The sequence below is a fragment of the Zalophus californianus genome, chromosome 15, assembly GCF_009762305.2.
Source record: "Zalophus californianus isolate mZalCal1 chromosome 15, mZalCal1.pri.v2, whole genome shotgun sequence".
Classification (NCBI taxonomy): domain Eukaryota; kingdom Metazoa; phylum Chordata; class Mammalia; order Carnivora; family Otariidae; genus Zalophus; species Zalophus californianus.
Window position 1 is genome coordinate 17,037,849 of NC_045609.1, and position 13,899 is coordinate 17,051,747.

Sequence of the window (13,899 nt, forward strand, 5' to 3'; positions counted from 1 at the left end):
CTAGATCTTCAACATTTCCTCAGTTGGATTTTCGTTCTTTAGGAAAACAGAAGTATCTAGTACCGTGTAGATTTTAAGCCCCTGTCCGTCATCTCTCCTTCTAAATCTTCTGTAAGATCTACGCTCTTGTTACTGCTCCTGGTCTCGGGCTGGGAACGGGAGGTGCTGAGCTTCCCAGTCCAGGGATGCAGGGTCCCGGAGGCCACCTCCAGGACGCAGATGCTGGGGGCCAGGAGCAGCCAGGACACAGGTGGTCCTTGGAAGCTTGCAGAAGCTGGACCGGACATAGGAACCTGGACAGTGGGGTTGCAAGCAATCCTGTCCAGATCTCTAAGGTCAGGGAGTCCTCCAAATCCGGGTTATTCTCCATTGTATCTGTTCCCACCACATTCCTCAATATTTGTATATAACAAAGTTCTCACCTCACCCCTCTTTTTTCAGTCTCAGGTTTTCCCAAAGCAATGTCGTCTAGGTCTATAGCCACCACCTCTCTAAAGATGACTCATCAATCTCTCTGGTTCTTGCCTCGCTTCTGAGTTCAATCACCTATTTTTCAACTTAGTATGGGACATCTCTTTGTTGAGGGAGCAGAAGGCAAAGCACAAGCTGACATTCCGCAACTCTGCCCCCCCCCAAAACTCCCGGGTGGGATCTGTGTGTGACCTTCCTCAGGCGCTCCAGGCTGCCTTAAAATAAAACTAAGGGAGTAAACAAACGGTTAACTGACTGAGATCACAGTCCTGCAGGACCTGAGTCTCTATCAGTTTACAAATGTCTTAGTGTCTTAGTTGCAAGGAAAAAGCATTCTTATCAATAGCCTAACTCCCAGAGACCCATGGACTCAATTTCCTGGAGCCCCAACATCACCCTGGCTCCACAGTGATGTGGGAAACAAAGGCAGAAGGGCATGTAAATAAAATTAAATTTCTTTATAACCTGTGGCCAATTGACAAATACTTGAGGCAGGCAGAGTGTAACATTCCTCCAGTGAACTCCCAACTGTCTTACTGTTAATGCTTCACTTGAGGGAAAACAACCTTAGCTTGACACTGGCCAGGCCTCCAGGATCCTGGGAGTCTCCTTTAGCATACGAAAGTCCTTTTGGAAACCTCCCTTTGTCCTTACCTCCCCCAACTCCCAAGGATATAATCAGTCACCCCTCACAACCCCAGTACAACAGCTCTTTCTGCCCAAGGGTCTTGTCCCTGGGCTTTAATAAAATCACCTTTTTGCACCAAAAATATCTCAAGCATTCTTTCTTGGCCAATGGCTCCGGACCCCACTCCAAACCTACATCAACTTCATGAATGTCAAAATGCGCCAAACCGAATGCATTATCTTCATCATTGGTTGTGTGCGTCTATGTTCCTGTCTTGGTTGGTGTTTTCACGAACTACTAAGAATTCCTAATTCTTCTCCTAGTTGGGCTCTGAGTCCTATCAGTCAGCTGTTGATCATCTCTTACCCTGTCAATTACAAAAGGGTCCTTATTGGCTTCCCCTCTCTCCCTGGTCTAATCCATCTTCTCTCTCTTTCCAGAGTGGGCAGGACAGTTGTTGGCTGCCTACCCAAGATCCAGTAACTTCTCTTTCTTCCCAATGACATTGCCCACATCTTCCTTCCTAACAGAATCCCAATTTTGTTCTGGTATCCCCCTCCCCCCTCCAAAGCCCCTGCCTCAGGGGAAGCCAACCTCAACCCTGGTTCCCCAAATTGATCTCATACAAGGGACGTCCCATTCCCATTGTCAGAGATGCGTGAGGAACGGGTGTGTGACTGATGCTGCCTGACAAGGCAGGAAGAGAGATTTGTTGGAACGTCTAGGAAATTGTTTCTTTTTCTTCTTAGAGGGCCATGGAAAACAAGGAAGCACTTAGTCCTAATTGGTACTGGCAGGCATTCTTCAACCACTAGAAGAGCCTGGTTTCAAATGAAGCCAACTGTGGATGGCAGAATGGAGAGGCAGAAAGGACATCTTCAGCTGCTGGACTAACAGAACTTTATCACCTCTGGCTCATGTGAGTCAGCAGATTTCCTAACAGTTTAAGCCAATTTTAGTTGGCTTTTCTGTTCCTTGCAGCCGAATGGATTCTATCAGAGACACAGCGTGATTTAAAATAAAAATCTGGCTCCATAAACCCCCTACTTACAGGCTCTCCACTCTCGGAGACAGAAATCACTCCTCACTGCCTCCGTGCAGACCACGCTGGAGCCTGGCTGCCTCGCTTGCAAGAACCGACTGCATCCAGTCCCCTTCCCAGCTCTGTTTGGCCACATCAGGGTGGGCAGCTTGAAATCGGCCATGCGGGAGCATTTACACCCAGAAAATCAGCAAACACTACAAATCAGTGCTTTTTTTCCTCCAGAGACCTAGTTGTTAAGCCTTTACCAGTACACCGTTGCCTTCGCGTAGCATTCCAGAGCTTTCTCAGCTGGCCCAGGTCTGCCTTTTCAGCTTCTCCTTCCCTTAGCTCCCCTGTGGCTCTAGTCACAGTGAAACTGTAATTTTTTTAAAAGATTTTATTTATTTATTTGAGAGAGACAGAGAGAGCACAAGCAGGGGGAGCAGCAGGCAGAGGGAGAGGGAGAAGCAGACTCCCCGCTAAACATGGGGCTGGATCCCAGGACCCCTGAGATGAGAACCCTAAGTTCATGACCTGAGCCAAAGGCAGGTGCTTAACCGCCTGAGCCACCCAAGCGCCCCGTGAAGTTGCAGTTTTTAAAATGTGCTGTACTGTCTCCTGGTCTTGAATTCTTACATAGAATGCCTTTCCCTCACCTCCATGGCTGACTTCCATACCAGGCTGGAGTCGCAGTGCCTAGAATTCATTGTATGTTTAGGGGCCCATGAAAATGTTTTAATTTCTTTTAAAATCAAGAAAGGAAAATGAACTTTTAGATCAAAGAAAATGTTTTAATATGTAATATATGTCTTTACCAGTTCCATTAGTAAAACATAATAAAAAAAGTTGATGGAGAAAGGAGTCCACAAAGGCAAAAGTGCCTAGAGCGCATGAAAATTATAGTGTGGCCCTAGCTCATCTACTTATGAAATTCAACTCTGTGAAGCTTTCTAAACTCCTCCTCCGGGTCAATCATCCTAGCCTTCAGAATGCTCTGTTTATACTTTTGAAATCATTTTCAGGGCACCTGGGTGGCTCAGTTGGTTAAGCGTCTGCCTTCGGCTCAGGTCATGATCCCAGAGTCCTGGGATCGAGCCCCGCATTGGGCTCCCTGCTTAGTGGGGAGCCTGCTTCTCCTTCTCCCTCTGCCACTCTCCCGTTCATTCTCTCTCTCTCTCAAATAAATAAATAAAATCGTTAAAAAATAAAAATAAAAAAGAGAAATCATTTTCAGAACAATGTGGGATGTAAATAAATAAAATCTCTCCACAATAACACATCATAAGAACACTTAAATGCATATGAATATCTGTCTTCTTCACTAACCTCTATGGCCATTTCATTTTGTTTTGTTTTTTAAGATTTATTTATTTATTTTAGAGAGAGAGAGTAGGCACATGAGCATGCGAGCACAGGGGGAGGGGCAGAGGGAGATGGAGAGAGAGAATCTTAGGCAGACTCCCCACTGAGTGCAGAGCCCTATGTGGGGCGCGATTCCATGACCCTGAGATCATGACCTGAGCTGAAACCAAGAGTTGGACCCTCAACCGACTGAGCGACTCAGGCACCTCCCACATTGACCATTTCTAAAGACAGCGATGATACTCTCTTCTGCTCTCTAGGTTCAGGGACTTGCACGGACTTACACAATAGGTGCTGTGTACATCTTTTCTTTGAATGAACGAATGACTGAATGAATGAACGGATGAGTACCCATGGGTCTTGGTTTGCATGGGCTGCCATAACAAAGTACTACAGACAGGGTGCCTGGGTGGCTCAGTTGGTTAAGTGACAGCCTTCGGCTCAGGTCATGATCCTGGAGTCCCGGGATCGAGTCCCGCATCGGGCTCCCTGCTCAGCAAGGAGTCTGCTTCTCCCTCTGACCCTCTTCCCTCTCATGCTTTCTATCTCTCATTCTCTTTCTCTCTCAAATAAATAAATAAAATCTTAAAAAACAAAACAAAAAAAAGTACTACAGACCGAAATCTATTTTCTCGCAGCTCTGGAGGCTGAAAGTCTACAACCAAGGTGCCGGCAAGCTTGGCTCCTCCCGAGGCCTCTCTCCTTGGCTTGGCAGAGGGCTGTCTCTCTGTGACCTTACATGGTCTTCCCTCTGTGTCTCTGTTTAATCCTAACCTCTTCTTGGAAGGACACCTCATGTTGACTTGATTGCATCTTTAGAAGCACCGTCTCACACGGTCACATTCTGAGTGACGGGGGGTTAGAATGTATGCATATGAATTTGAGGGGGACACAAAATTCAGCCCATAACTATGGTGTAACGCATCATGTTATTTGTCATCCTGGCCCCCTCACTAGGCTAGATTGTTAAGTCCTAAAGGGCAGAAATTCCAGTTCTTCGTGTCTCCATTACCCAGTAGAGGAACACAGCCTCACCTGAGCGGATGTGTTGGAAGCACCGTGGAAGGGTGCACGTGCTCAGGAAGGAGGCCAAGTTTTGGTCGCCAAGCCCTCGGGCTCCAGTGGGAGCCAGGGAGCATGGTGAGGGGGCAGCTTGGCCCCTCTCCCTCTAGATGGAGGAGCTTGTGTTGGGCTGCTTTCTCCTGGAGTCTGACCACAGCTTCAAAGACAGGCATACTCAGGGGGCTTCCGGGTTTTTAAAAGTTTATTTATTAGCAGTGACTTGCATAAAATAGTTTTTCAAAAGGGGCGGCTATTTTTGGTTTGTTTTTTGTTTTTTGTTTTTTTTTCTCTTTTCCAACATGTTTATTGGGACATAATGAATCCCAGAAATGCTCTCTGGTTGCATCATCCCAAAAGGGTGATGTATATACATCTGGTGGGAATAAGAAGTTTTTTTTTTCTTTTGGTTTGGTTTTTGATTGAAGGATGGGATAAAGTCCCAAACCATGTATTTCTACTCAAGCTGCACTTCTGTCCTTTGGGAAATTGGAAACCATTCTAAGGCTCCAGGATGCCAGGAGGCCCTGCAAAGGGGTACAGATTTCTGAGACTATATCCCATGTTTTTACTCTTGTTGCTTTGGCTTCATATCTCAGATCCGTTAGAGCTGGAAATTCAAATTCCTCATTTCCGAGCTGAGGAAGCAGATGGTCGCATAGTGGCGAGCTCTGACTATACTCTGAGTTTCTAAATCATGGTCTGGGATTATTTCCACCACTTTCAACTTCCCTACAACCCCAAGCTCAGTCATGGCTTTAAGTCCTTTCTGGAACAGCGTGGAATTGGAGTGAGTAAAGTTCAAATATCCAATAGATAGATAAACAGGTAAAATATCCCAGTCTGTGGAGGATCAGGCCTCTGGGCAAACCAGAGTGAGTTCTAAGTGAAGGGAGGCTCACGTGGACCCCGGAGGCTTGCTGGGTAATGCAAAAGCAGCAAAAGCAGTGTGGCCTTCTTGTCTCCATCTGATAACACCTTTGTCCTGACATCTTTTTCTGAGCTGCTACAGTTAAACTCTGCTCGGTGGGACATAAAGTGCCCCTAAATATTTGTCCCTTTTCCAAATTCAGAAAAGCTTTTAAGGAAGATCACATCAGACCTCTCGGGGAAAGATACAATTAAACCCCGTTAGTGTAGCTTTCTCTCTCCTGGATTCACGGGGCAATTAAAGACGAATGACCCTGAGGAGCACTGTTTCAGATGTCTCAGGCCCGGGGGTTTAAAACCAAACCTGCGTTAGATAATCACATGTGGAAAACACAAAGTTGTGATTCCTTTCTCCGTTTCTCAAACATTCAAGGGCACCTGTCACGTGCTGACGTTGCCCCAGGTGCTGGCGGGAATAGGCACAGGTGCCCAAAGAACCAGGAGCCAAAGCATTGGCTTGGGAGAGATGTTCTTCCCCTATCTGAATTGCACCCTGTGTCAGAGTTTCTAAATCTTACGATGGAAAGTCACTTAGGGCAGAGACCGTGGTGTCTCTGGCCCAGGGTCGGGGGTGAGTTATCTGTGAGCATATGTACCTCAGACTATTTGCCCCATGACAAGGCTTCTCAACACGTGCTCAAATGGGGCAAAACTGTTTAATAATCACCACCGAGGCTTCTAAACAAACCTGAACGGGCCAGCAAGAGGTTCTAGATGAGTCTAGCAATCAGGGAGCACCTGAACTGAAACTACAGCAATTCCTCCCGGTTCCAGAGAGATCCAGAAACACCATCCTCCCGTTTCCCACCCTACAGATGACAGAGCACCTGGAGAGAAGTTCAGTGACTCTTGGCAGAGCTTGATCTGGGACTCGGGAGTCAAGAGAAAGGAGGTTATAGTCACAACAGAGGGGCCACTGGTCATGCTGAGTCTTTGATGTTATTTCATTAAAATGAGGCAAATTCTGCTCAGAGCCTTCCCAGCTTGTGTCTGGGCAGGATTTGACCCGAGAGCAGTGTATCTGTTTGCAGGCTGACAGCGCATGTTCTTAAATACACCCCTGGCGTCCTGCTACAGCTGGCTCAGTCTTGACCATGGTCTTGCCCTCTGTGGGCCGTTGATGATCCTCCAGGGAAGCCAGAGCCATACTTTCGCCTTTTGCAAAGAGAGTTTCTGCAGCGGGGGGCAACAACGGGTTTCCTTTCTCCGCTATCCGAGTGCTGTCTCCTGTGTGCCCCCAGCCTCCTCCCCTTTCCTGTGCTGCACCAGGAAGGCTTCACAAGGGTTAAGGGATCGGTGGGGCCGGAGTGGAGTCTGCGAAGGCCAGGCCGAGCAGGAACGGCAGAGGTGACCAGGGGTCCCCGAGGCAAGGCCTGGAGACAATCGATTTCCCTGTCCGCTAGGACACTTGCTTCTGCACACATCCGGGAAGCAAGCAAGTTTGACACACAGCTCGGGTCGGCTGTCTTACCACATCTTGAGGGTGTCTGGGAGGTCAGAGGGAGCAGGGGGCTGATTTTATGACCATCCTCTTCTAATCATGGTGATTCCCAAAATGTTTGGCACGGTGCTAGTCATTTTCGACACCCAGCTTCTCCCCCTGCCCGGTGCATGCGGGTAAGGCCTCTCCCCCGAGGCCTCCCCGGCTTGGGGGGCCACGGATGGCGGAGCGAGGGTCTGAAAGCTTGCCATCCCGCAGCAGAGAGACTGACGAGCCTTCCTACCGCAGCCCTCAGACCCGCACGCTCCCAGGGAATCCTGGCTTTGCGGAGCGGCCTGAGTGGGCCTGCAGCTTTCAGCGAAGGACCCTCAACTAAAGCCCTTATTGCAATCAAGTCTTATCCAGAACCCAATATATATATAAAAGAGATGGCGCCGGGGCGGCTCTGTTGAAGCAAAGGAGGTTCTGTCAGCTCCAAGAGTTCTCTGCTTGGGTGCCTCTGAGGGGTTCCCTGGCAAGCAGTTTAAAAACCACTGCGGTAGGCAGTGACTCTGCCATGGGGGGGAGTGGGGTCCCAGGTCGTTACTGGGCCCCTTCTGGCCTCCAAGCCACAGGAGCAGAGGGTGACAAGTGAGGGTGACAACATGAGCGTCACAAAGGGGGCCAAAAGGAAGGTCTTTCTGGGGCCTTCCAATCCCGCTCGCCGCGGCCCTCCCGGCACATCCGACTCGCGTGAACCCGCAGGCCCGGATGTCCTCTGGTTTGGCTCGGCAGTAAGGCAGCTGTAAGACACCTGGAGACAGTATTCTCTCTCTACCAGGGTAACCTTGACCCTTAGCATCCCGCCGCCATCGGAGCCCCAGCTTCTGTGCCAGGCGGGGCAATCGTATTGGGCTCGAGGCTCTTCCTAACTTACCTGGGATGATACCTACCAGACACCACAAGACTCTCCTGGCAAGCACTCCAACACCATCCCCTAGCCCAAGATGTGTACACGCTGGCTGTATACACAGGGGCTGAGCCAGCCAGATGGGCTTCCCTGGGATGGCTGGGGGGGGGGGGGGCGGGGTGGGGAGGGTGGTCTCCCTGGTGTTTGTGCACTTTGACCCCGATCCTTGGTGAGGCACTCACGGCACCCTTGGGTTCAGGTGCATGATGGTGGCACGAAGCCTTTCACATGACACTCGGCTAGACTCACCTCCCAGCATGGTGGCTTCCGCCGTCAGATGAGATTTCCACGGTCGCACTGGTGGCAAGTGGCTGGTAAGAACCCTGACCCAGGACCTGAATTTTAAGGAGCAGCTTTTCAAGCCCAGTTCCTCCAGGAAAACCACCCCCGTCCCCGAGGTGTACTTTTGTAATAGCATTTTTAGCAGCTGGTGGTGATAAAGTTTGCTTTCTGCGCCATCTGTTTCTTGCCCCTCAGCCCCCTCCCCTTTCCTGGCTGCCTCCGGAAGGCCTGGGAGTGTTTTCCCCTCCCTCTGGAGCTGTTTTCTTTGTTCTTAGGCACAATAGTTGACCCACAGCCTTTCCTCCCAGGTCCCCTCCCCATCTCTTGTGGGACTTCCTCCAGGAGCAAGGTCTGCCTTTGCAGGTCTTCAGGGAACTTGGGTGGGGCAGTCCCTGGGGCGTTTTCTCCTGCCTCCAGTCCTTTGCCTTGTTAAGGAACAGATGATCACCAGATCGGAGGAAGGGAGACTCTCCTACAGTTCCTAAAGGTGGTGCCGAGAAAGGCACAGAGGCCTGGGCTCAACCAGAAGAAATCATTTGACCTTAGACATCAGTTAAGGGCATTAGCTCAGATTAGAGCAGAACACCACCCAGGACAGTCGCTGGTACAGAATGTAGAGAAATGGTGGTCCGAGCGAAAGAAGGGGGCCACGTGATAAATATGCCTTAGCAGCCGCTTCCTCTAACTCCCTTACTCCTTACTGATCCGTGGGTGAATGATTCCTGTGACTTTGGGTGGGCCAATGCCAGATCACATTCCAACCCTGCTCTGGGAGACCCCCCCACCTCTGACCGTCTGTGGGCAAGATGGGGGTTTATAGATAATGCAGCAAGATGCTGAGATGGGAATTGTAGCTTGTGTCTTTTGAGAGGCATGTTAAAGATAGTCCCTGTTTATTTATTCACTTTTTAAAGATTTATTTATTTATTTTGAGAGAGAGAGAGAGAGCATAAGCAGGAGGGGCAGAGAATCTCAAGCAGCCTCGCCACTCACTGTGAGCCCGACGTGGGGCTCGATCTCATGACCCTGAGATCACGACCTGAGCAGAACCCAAGAATCACTTAACCGACTGAGCCACCCGGGCGCCCCTAAAAATAGTCCTTGTTTAAAGAGAAGGGACGGGGGAGCGGAGGAGGAGAAAAGAAGGAGGAAAAGAAGAACAAGGAAAACAGTCCAAATTACAACCCCTATAGAGGAGAAAATATGTTATAACTGAGAGAACCAAACCTGCATACATCTTTTCCAAAATCAGCCCACTAGATTTTCCTGTAGGAAACAAATTCAGAGAGAAGAGCTAGCTGATTAAAATTCCTTCCTGCTTCCTTCTGAAAGGGCTTTAATCTTACCACGGCTGTGGCTGTCCGTTGACGATGAACAGGGCTCTCTTTCAGCACAGTCTGATTAGAGAAATTGCATCTTTTTCAAAGACCTGCGGACAGGGCCAGCAGGGAACATCCTGGACCCTTCCTTACCTGCCGCCCTGCCCCCCAGCCCTCACCTGTCTCGGATGCCGGCCTTCCCCTGCCACCAACGATTGCTTGTCAACAGCACCCAGAGATTGGGCCAAGTTACCAAGCGTTGACCAAAGAACGGTCAGGCAGAAGGCAAAATGTATTGCAGACCCATCTGCTTTTATTTTCAGCCTTTGCATAGATCGAGTTTCAGGTTACCGTTTCCTGCCCTCCTTTGAAAGCAGCTTTGTCTGTTTCCTGGGCTGAAGCGTCGCGTTTGTAACAATCACACAAGCGTGCAAAGCTAGGGTGGCATCCCACTTGAATGGCTCACAGCACGGAAACACTGCGGGCCAGAATTCTTCACCTAGATCCAGCCATTTGTTGGTTTTATAGTCTACGTCGACAGCAAATAACTTTTTTTTTTTTTTTAAGGTGTATTTGCCTCCTGGGGCTGCCATAACAAAGTGCCACAGACAGAGCCGCTTAAGCAACAGGAGTTTATTTCTTGGCAGATCTGGAGATTAGAAGTCCGAGATCAAGGTGTTGGCCGTGTTGGTTTCTCCTGAGACCTCTCTCCTTGGCCTGTAGCTGGCTGTCTTCTTCCTGAGTCTTCCCATGGTCTGTGTGTCTGGGCCCAGATCTTCTCTTCTCATAAGGACACCGGTCACATTGGATTAGTGCTCATCCCAAAGACCTCATTTAAACTTAATTACTTTAAAGGGCTTTCTCCAAATACTGACACATTCTTAGATACTAAGGGTTAGGACTTCAGCATATGAATTTTGGAGGGATTCAATTCAGCCCACAGCATTTGGTAAAAATTGTACAGTTCTTTGGACTTTCGCCCTTTCTGAGGTAAAGAATATTCCAGAGTGCTGGGGAAAAAAAAAAAACCCATTTGACCACCTCTGCCTATGCCACTTGAGGACTCTGGCTTGTTCAATGGGAACTTGTTATCTTACGTACTGTATTGTGGGAAACTCTGTCTGTGGTAGACCATGAAATGCATTTTCTCTTCCGATGCCTGCTGAGTGACCTCATACGACTTCATAAATTAATGCACAGAAGTGATGAATAAAGGATAAATAGATCCTTTAAGCACTTAAGACTTCTGTCAACAGAAATGAATGAAGAGGACCATGTGATGTGCTTTTGGGTCAGAGGTGGCCATTTATGGGTCTGAATCGAATGTCTGTCTTTGAGCAGCACATTCTCCCACATCAGGGGCTGTTAATTTTGGTTCTTTCTTGATGAGGCCCTTCTATTTATTATGAGAACTTACAAACAGAGGCCTTAAGTTCCAGTCATATAAGGTATGATTATTCATTATGACATAAGAATTTCTTGTGTGACCCACTCTACGAAGTAAGAAATTTGTAATCCCATTGAAGAAATCACACGTGCCTCCCAGCTGCAGATACTAATGGAAGATCAGTCCCTTAGACCACTGTCTAGGAAGTCAACAACACTAAATACTTCCACCTCAATGACAGGGCCCATGTTTGTCACCAGCTTTCTCTTTTCACGCTACACCCCCCACCTGGCGTCACCTTCCACACCCAAGCTTACAGTTCCCTCCTCTACATCTCTAGCTGGTGTCTCCCTTCCGAGCTCAGACCCTGGAGACTTCTGAGTACTACACCTTCTACACTTTAATTTCCCCACACGGAACTTGAACTCCGCTTGACCCAAACAGAAACCATCACCTTGCACTAAATCCTGCTACTCCTTCTCTCTAATCCCTGTTGGTCAAACGGCACCATTATCAATCCAGCTGCCCTCCCATTTGATTTACCAATTCCTGCATATTCTACTTCCTTAGGACCTCTCTAGGACACCTCAGTCTCTCCTTCCTCATTCCTACCATCCTGGACTCGGCTCTTAAGTGTTCCCCCATGGAGTCCTGAAAAACTAATGGGTGCAGGGCAAGATCATGGTGAATATCATGGATGAAAGAGAAACAGTAACATGATTTGGGCTCTGGAAGGTCTAGATTCAAATTTCAGTTCTTGCCACTTAATAATTGTGACTTTGGGCAAGGTGCTCAGTCTCTACAAGTCTTGGTTTTCTCATCTGTAAAATAGGGAAAATGCCTAACTTTGGGGTGTTATTAAGTAACTTAAATAAGATAACACATGTAAAGTAGTTAGTATAGTGCCTGGAATATAGTACTCAGACATCTGATCATCTAATTGCTCTGATTACAATATTTCATTGACCCTCAATTTCCTTGGTGTGGCACACCTGGTCAGCTCCCTTATCTCTCTGATCCCGTCTCTTGACCCTGCTCATCCAACCTTCTTCCTCTCCACCATGCTGAACTTTCTGGCATTTCCAGACGAGCCAGGCTTTCTCTGCTCACTCTTCCTTTATGTAAGCAAAATGCTCCCACCACCTGACCTCATGCCTCTTCCTTCTCACCTTCTCCATCTTTATAATCCAGCTTAAGACTCATCCTTCCAGGAAACCTCTGGTCCCTCCAGAGGTCTCCTCCTATTTCTAGAGCTTCCTTCTATCATAGCACTGATCACACTCAACTGCATTCTTTTGTTTACTTACCTCTTTCCCTTTTCTTACGAGAACTAACTTTATGCTTTGTATCGCTAATTCCTAGGTACTGAGACTTATACATGATAGGCATTCAATATATGTTGAATGAATGAATGAATGATAATAGCCAACATTTATTTAGCCCTTATTATGTGTCAGGTTAATATTGGCTCTGATTTCTCTTTGTTGAGCTTCACAAATACTGAGTTTGTTTTGTTTCCTATGAGTAAAAAAAAACAAAACAAAAAACCTTTTTAGTAGTAATCTTTGGTTATCTGACCAGCTTTGGAAAAACTTTAACTTTGGTGGAAATCTGCCTTATCACTAATAATGCTATTTGTCTCTTTCATGTTGATTAAATGTCTATAAGAAGAAAATTCAAAGGGAGGATACGCCCCAATAAGTCAATTTCTCAAGCCAGCCCTGGGGACTGAGAAATTCAGAGGTTTTCATCTTAGGTCAGCATCCTTTGGACAAACTGTCCTTGGTCACTCATCAAAATCTTACGAAATGAAACTCGAAAACATTATGCAAAGTGAAAGATGTCAGACACAAAGGTTAATATATATTGTATGATTCTATTTACATGAAATGTCCAGACTAGACACATGCACAGAGACAGAAGGTAAATTAATGGTTGCCTAGGGCTGGGAGTGGAGACAGGAAGTGACTGCAAATGGACAAAGAGTTACTTTTTGGAGTGATGGAATGTTCTACAATTGGATTGCATAGAGGGCTGTGCAATTCTGCAAATTTACTAAAAACTATCAAATTTTACACTTACGATGGACAGATTTTATAATATCTAATCTACACCAGCGACAATAACGCTGTTTAAAAAAAATCCTTATGAGAACTTTCCCCAGTCTTACCTTGTTTTCTCCATGACAGTCTGGTTCTGGGAGAGATCTTCTCCAAATCTTCCACCCTCTGGGAACTGCAAATCTGCTGGGTTCGTAGTTTTATAGCTCGGCCAGTCTCTTGGGAAGCTGTGACACAGATAGAAGTGGTAATTTGGACCAACTGTTCCAGGACTCTACCGGACTCCCCATCTATGTGCCCATCTCCTCTAGGCCACGTCTGTATTTATAATTCACATTCGTGTACTTAGCTTTCTAAATGGCATCGCTTCACCAAAGATAAGTTAGCATTACAGTAGCTACTTTAGGGAAATTTCGATAGCCACAGAATCATCGGAGAGTTACCTTAGAACAAAAAGGAAACATTTCCAAATATCCAGTGTTCTACTTTTTTTTTTTTTTTGATTGGTATGAGAGAGCATCTGAAAGAAATTTTTGTTTCTTTTAGAGAGAGAGAGAGTGCATGAGAGTGCGGGGGAGGGGCAGAGTGAGAGAGAGGGAGAATCTTTTTTTGTTTTTGAATCTAGATAGGATTCTGATTTTGATTTTTATTTCTTCCTACAATGCTGTTTGATTTTTAAGCATGGAAAAAGTGAAATACACATTTTGTAATGAATCCAATACTATAACAGTGAACAACTTTCTGTTTATATTTATTATAATAATTTGTTTAAAGATCAGACAAGTCATAATCATTATTGGAGTTTTAAAAGTCACAGTAATCATTTCCCCCCTCTAGAAAACATTTTTATACCCAAAATGAATATATGTAACTGAATATATGAAATGATTCTCTTGTCACATTTTAGAAATAAGTAATAATAATAATATTTTCTGGTTACTAAATTGATGATTTTTTTTAAAGATTTTATTTATTTATTTGTGAGAG